This window comes from Adiantum capillus-veneris, chromosome 29, assembly GCF_014529385.1.
Source record: "Adiantum capillus-veneris isolate H3 chromosome 29, ASM1452938v2, whole genome shotgun sequence".
Lineage (NCBI taxonomy): Eukaryota > Viridiplantae > Streptophyta > Polypodiopsida > Polypodiales > Pteridaceae > Adiantum > Adiantum capillus-veneris.
In genome coordinates, this window is record NC_140959.1 from 44,785,375 (window position 1) to 44,792,801 (window position 7,427).

General features: G+C 41.9%; 1 pseudogene; it reads right to left on the bottom strand.

The window, feature by feature from the left end:
- Positions 1–1,593: 1,593 nt before the first annotated feature.
- Positions 1,594–2,707, bottom strand: LOC147419121 (uncharacterized; annotated as a pseudogene).
- Between the last annotated feature and the right edge of the window lie 4,720 nt (positions 2,708–7,427).

Below are 7,427 nucleotides of genomic sequence, written 5' to 3' on the forward strand. Positions count from 1 at the left end.
CCAAACTCTCCCTCAGATGATGCTGCAAAACAACATCAATGAGAACACAAATCAGATTGCTAATCCCACCCTGAACATGCAGCAAAGAAGTGAAGCAAACCAAACTCTGCCTCAGACGATGCTGAGAAACATCAGCAATGAGAACAAAAATCAGATTGCTAATCCCATCCTTAGTATGCAGCAAAGGAGTGAAGCAAACCAAACTATCCCTCAGATGATGCTGAGAAACAATAGCAATGAGAACACAAATCAGATTGCTAATCCCACCCTGAACATGCAGCAAAGAAGTGAAGCAAACCAAACTCTGCCTCAGATGATGCTGAGAAACAACAGCAATGAGAACGCAAATCAGACTGCTAATCCCACCCTGAACATGCGGCAAGATATATTTGCAAATGAGAACACAAATCTCAACATCAGCCAGCAAGGCACTTCAGCGCAGTCTAGTAGCATTGTAAACATTCTACGAGTGCCAATGATGGAAGTTTCCGTGCGGCAAGTAAATAGAGAGGCCTTTGTAGATTATACCAACAACTTGATACTTACTTCCAATCAGTACATTGAGAGTATGAAAGCCAAAACAACAAAAAAAGATGAAATAGCAAAGGCAAGAGAGCTGAAGAAGGTGGAGAAAGAGAACAAGCGGCTACAAGCATTAGCTGATAAAGATGCAACCCGACAACGAAAACTTCACATGCAACAAGCAAAGGCTTTGAGGAAGAGCTGGGAGGCACAACAACAACTCTTTGAAAACAATCTACACTCTATTCTTTGGGATCAAGGTTCTACTGAAGGGTTAATTCTTAAGCCATTGCATTTAGATACACCATATCATGCCTATGCACGAAGGCAAAGGATGGAGAAAATGCGAAGAAAGCGACGAGATCTTCTTTCTTGATATCTCACTTTGTGGGTGACTTTTATTGGCAGCAGCTCGTCATGTTTTATACATGTTTGGCCCTAGCACTTCCTCCCATTTTGACAACCTTTTCTTTCCTCATATCTATTATTTTCGCGGATGTATCGGTGAGAAAACCTACTAGATAACCCTCGTTCATAGCTTTCCAAGAAGTTTTGTACATGCTAGGGTACCCCTAGTGCGCAATACCCCTCATCCATCCCCTCTCAAGAGGATATATTACCTTTTGTCACACTCCTTTTCAGATGTGCTTTCAAGAAGCATTGTACTAAGGTTTTGTCAACAATATCCCCAAACTTGCCAAATGTACTCCCCAGCAACAACAATCTCGCTTTTCATGTCTTAATCCACAAGAGTTTAACCTATTTCGGACAATAAGGATTTATGTGTTTGTGCATTTTCACTGCCTATCAAGTGCCACACCACAAAATCCCCTCTTTCAATTATGCTTTATTGCCTACTTGAGACAGCCACCCAATTACGTTATTCACAACCAACATAGAAGGTTACAACACAACCATTAATGTAGAAGGTTTTAACAACCATTGCATAATGCAAAATACACTAAAGTAAAACATGCGTATACCACAATTGACACTAAAGACAACACCAACACTACAGTACAATTGACAAAGAAGATCAACACCAGCACTACAATAGAATTAACGCAAAGATCAACACCACAAAACCCTTTGTTTGCCCCTGTCATGAGTACTGAGTGAGCTCAGAAGCTCACCAACATCCATGGCATCTCGTCCATGCACTTGTAGCGGGGATAGATCTGACTGTTGTAGGAGAATACAATCTAAACTTGATGCTTGCGACCAAAACCAGGAAAACATCAACCAGCAGGTAGAAGAAATTAAGGGGAGCACAACTTGGCACACTGTGTTTTGAAGGATGAGCCATTGAAACTGTATAAAGCTATTGTAATTACCTTTTCTATAGCTATTTCTTCATGCCTCAATACAACTGTGAGCTTTTGAACGAAGAATGTACTGGCTTTCTGTACATCACTAGAAACCAAAAGCAGCATCACCTGCAATGTCACCTGCAACAAAAGGAATTGTAACCAGTCAACTCGATCTCAGCTGCCATCTGAGCAATCATACTTGCTAACGCTAAGAGTCAGAAAAGCATGCGGGTGTGCCTAGTTGCGAGGATCTAAGAGCTCTCGTGACTTGGTGGCTTCCTGCTGGTTTATATAAAATGTCATCTACCCACAAGGCGTCCTCCAGCTTCCGTCCCAGATTTTGATGAGAAGACATACACTACTCTCTACACTTGCTCCAAGCACAACACCTTTCTCGGTCAACAACATAGGCCTTCAAGGTGAAAGCACAGGTGATTACGTATGGGGCAGGCTGAGCATACTCATGCATGAGAGAGAGAGAGAAGAGAGCTGACAGCTCTATTTTTTGAGGAGGAGCAGCCGTTAAAATAGGTAGCATAGATAGGAAAGATTAAGCAAGGCGAAAAACAGAGATTACTTGCCTGCGTAAAACCTAAAGTAAAACCTGCGTATATTTGCCAAGTCTGTGGCGAACAAGCTTCCCTGGCCGCTGTCGATTCTTCGATGCTCGGCATTTTGCTTCTGGGTTGCCGATCGCTTTGCAAGCGCTTCAAATCACTTGGCATGCACTGAGGAAGAGGTTCAGATTGATGCCCTTTGGAGAGGGCATGAGTCCGCACAACAGGGAGATAAACTCGGGACTGCGCTATCGCTTCTACAAGGTCGCCAGGAGCATTTAATGTCGTGCATGGGAGTCCACCCGGTGGACTACACATGGTACGTTATCAGTTGGGGTAGATATAACCACTAAACCTGACTGTCCCACTTATTGGGGTAGATAGGTATCTTCATTGGATACCATTTTTGATACACACAAAACAATATATCTGTTTAAATTCTCATGTGACCTGCTCAAAATAGCATCATTCCACTGACACATGCTCAGAAGACCTTGCCGAGCTGGCCAATACCTCCCCATTCAAAAATTCCCAAAATTTCCACACTAAAATTCCCTCCCAAGTTACCCATCCCACTACTGGCTCCTCTACCCTAGTGTGCTCAAATGGCGGCGGGTGATGTATAGATGACCTTATCGCTGGCACCGTCATAGCAAGCTTGGGTCTCGGGGGGTGCACTATGTAATCATGTTAATGTATAACGTGAGTTCAAAACGAGGGGTTTTAAAATACAAAAAAAGGTAATTTGACAGAGATGCATTAAAATAAGGGGGTTTAATATTCAATTTTGGAAAAAATCTGAAAATAAGGGGTCATTTTATTCATTCAAACATGTTAAAAGAGGGATTTTTTTAATACCTCACGAACGCACGTTATATAGGGGGTTACTAAACGATGAACCCCTCGAGGCAAGGGCCCTCTTGCTATCAAAGTATATTTTTCCTTTGCTTGATGAATATAAGTAATTATGTGTAAAATCAAAGAAAATAGAAGTGACAACATCTTGGCAATACCCTCCTATTGCACCCACTTAAAAATACTCTCTCTCTCTCTCTCTCTCTCTCTCTCTCTCTCCGGGGCACCATAGTGTTGCAACAACAACTACTCTCATGCAACCAACCACAACACATGCGAGAGAGCATCACGAAGTTGTAGCAGTAACATGAAAGGGGCCATCAAAGTAACTATGACATTAGTTATAAGCAAGAGGTGCACGAAAGTCCCATCCTTGAGACTTGAACAATGAGAAATCAAGGGACATGTGTGTAGGTAGCCGATACACATAATTTTGGTTTCATTCAGTTGCTACATTTTTCCAAATTGAAGGGGGGACTAAAAAGAACGGTGGACATGAATTTCATGACATGTCATAGCTGAATCAATGCTCGAAGTAAACCTTTCTCTAAACACTTAAAAAATCTATTAATGGAAAATATTAAAGATAAGTTGAGTATATTTGAAGGTTTCTAGACTAAATTTCACCTTTCATTTTTGGTTATCGAGTGCGTCCAATAACAGTGCATGCATACACATGCATGTACGTGTGTACACACACACACATTCCTGACCTTGTGTGTCTGGCCACCTGTTAGACAAGGGGAACTAGAACCTAGGAGTCCACCTCCCAACCACCCACTATATAGCATGGCTCCTAGCCCTTTGCCCTAGTTGGACTTCCTTTCCACACTGCCTAGCCCGGCCTTGCCCTTGTCTAGTCCGGCCTTGCCGTTGTCCTGACATTACTCCCCCCTTAAAGAAGAGTTTTCACACTGCCTAGCCCGGCCTTGCCCTTGTCTAGTCCGGCCGTGCCGTTGTTGTGACATTACTCCCCCCTTAAAGAAGAGTTTTCTTCCTCGAAAACAAAAGTGGGGAACTTGTTCTTAAGAACACTAATGTTTTCCCATGTGGCACCTTGCTCAGGTTGATCTTTCCACTTGATTAAGGCTTGTTGACGTACATGATGATGCGTACGTAACTCATGATAATCGAGAATATGTTCACGTTCATGCGGTAAGGTAGGAGGTTCAACGAAATCAACCAAAATCTGTTGGTCAATGACATTGTCGTCCCCATGTAACCGCTTACGTAAATGGCTTACATGAAACACCGGATGAATACAAGAATGTGTAGGTAGCAATAATTTGTAGGCACGATCACCTACTCGCTTGAGTATTTTTAAAGGCCCAGAATATCGGGGAGATAATTTAGGTGTTGGCCCAATTTTCAGACTTTCTGAATGTTCAGGCACACGTAAAAATACTTCCTCCCCCTCCTCGAATGTAACTTGCCGACGTTTCTCATCATCATACTTCTTATATTGATCCTGCGGTTGTCGGACATTCTGACGAGCGAGTTTCAGCATATCCATGTGGTCTTGGAGAAAATCCTTAACCTGTTGGAGCTTTTCGGTTGCCAATCCCGCCGTAACAGGTGACCTAGGTTGAAAACCATACATAAGCATGAAAGGACTAAATCTAGTTGTGACATGCTTAGCACTATTGTAGGCAAACTCAAGAATAGGTAAGTATTCTTCGCAGTCTGACTGTTTTTTGCTGACGTATGCTCTTAGCATATCCTCTAGCACTTGGTTAACTCGTTCAGTTTGACCATCTGTTTCTGGATGATCGGCTGTATTGAGGTTTAGTTGTGTACCCAATTGTTTGAACATAGCCCTCCAAAAATGACTGTTAAACTTGGGATCACCGTCACTGATAATGTTACTTGGCAAACCATACAACTTGTATAGAATGTCCACAAATAACTTGGCTAGTTCTGGAGTCTTAACCGTTGATTTGGTTGGAACAAACTTACATAGTTTAGTCAACCGGTCTAGGACCACCCATACCGAGTCAGGACCTTGTATAGTGGTTGGTAAATCCACAATGAAGTCCATAGAGATGCTTTCCCTTTTTCCATTGGGAATATCCAAAGGATGTAAGAGTCCTCCTGCTTTCAGGCGCTCTGCTTTGTTAACTGGACATTTTTGGCAATGCAAGACATAAGCTTGAACAAAGCCATGTAAACCTGGTTGGTAAAACTGTCGTTGTACGAGAGCATAAGTCTTTCTAATACCCAAGTGCCCTGCACTTGAACTATCATGACATTCATAAAGAATTTGGCGCCGAATGTCTGTGTCCGTCGGTACACAAACTCTCCCCTTATGGAGTAGGTACCCATGGTCGATGGTGAAATGCTTCCATCGCTGTAGTTCATCACTCAATAGAGGAGAACTAGGTGTGGAGGTTAACGTTACACTACCATCATTGCAGTGAGAAGGAACCCTCATTTGTACATGGATCCACACTTTGGAATATGCCTCATCATGCTCATATTTGCCTTTGAGAGAATCCAAAAATTCACTACGAAGTTTCGTGAACAAGAGAGAATTGATCTCCAACATACGACTTAGAGCGTCAGCCACCACGTTGTATCGACCTTTACGATACCGGAGTTTGGCATCATATTCCTAAAGAATCTCGGCCCACCTGGCTTTCCGACCCTTCAAATCCGTTTATTGTGTAAACCATTTGATGCTTTCATGGTCAAACACAATCTCAAACTAAGCACCATACAAATAATGCCGCCATGTTTTTAAGGCAGACACTATTGCATATAGTTCATGCTCATAAGCAGAGTAGTTCTGCTGAGCTGCATCAAGCTTCTTGCTTTCAAATGCAATTGGACGTCCGTCTTGTAATAGGAGTGCTCCAATAGCACAGTCACTGGCATCCGTTTCCAAAACGGATGCTTTCAAAGGATCTACAATAGCTAGTATGAGAGTTGTAGCTGATGCATCCTTCGGCGTATCAAAACTGTGCTGTTGAGCGGGTCCCCACTGAAAAGCTTTGCCTTTTTCTTTCAGTTGATCCATCATGGGAACAACAATGTTAGCACAGTTTTTAACGAACCTTCAGTAAAAACTTGCAAATCCTAAAAAAATCTATATTACTCACTCAATGCTTAGTGATTGCTAAACATTGCCAAAACACACACACACTGTCTTAGGGTGTGGGAGACCTCTCACCACAATACCCTCTTACAATGGACAAAAAAATGGCAATGAAAAACACACTAAAACACTTTCTAAAATCAAGATCAACCGATAAAAAATCAAAATACACAAGTCACCTTGAATTCACCAAATGGAAGGACGAAGATTTGAACGTCGAATCACGCCTTTGATGCACCAAACCTCAATTTATTGATGATGAAGGAGCATATACAATAGTGGTTTTGAGATTTGTGGAACTCACGCTCTCTCACTTACAATGTGTAGCTTAAAGGCTTCTCTCACACCAAGAGTGAAGCTCACAAGTGGTTGCTACACCTAAGTCTCTCCTCACGCATAGAGTGTTGGGATGCTATGTGAGGTATTGGAGGTTGTTTTACAAGAAGGAAAGGGGCCTATTTATAGGTTGGAGACCCCTCATTAAGATTATTGGAAATCCTAATTTACAAGCTAACAAATCAGGATTATGATTTTTTTGAATATCAAAACATTGCGGGCCTTCTTTGTCTGCTTGAGTCATGGGTGTGGGCTCAAAAGAGAGCATTATTGATGGTAGATAAGGTGAAAGTAAGTAGAGAGAGAGAGAGAGAGAGAGAGAGAGAGAGAGAGAGAGAGAGAGAGAGAGAGAGAGAGTTACTATACACATGTCTTGAGGCGAGGTGTCTTTTATGGTTAGGTCAATGTCTATTTTGTGTTAGTATGTTAGTGGTTAGTAATCACTAGAAAGTTAATGTTACATTTACAATGGGTAGAATGAGGTGGATGGTTGAATGAAGTGAGCAAATCCTTGTGATGGTGAAGCTTGAAGATGTTTTGGACTTACTTGTGTAGGTTCTCAAAATGACTATCGATCTTCTTCTTCGTCTTCTCTTCTTTACGCCACTGCCGCCAAGGTTGATTATCGTGATGAAAATGGTAATTTTGTTGATGAGATCTCTTGATTTGCAGAGGTTAATCATGGTACACATGCTGAATTTATGTATATATATAAGGGTTAAGATGGAATTGTACTTTGGAGATAATAGAGAG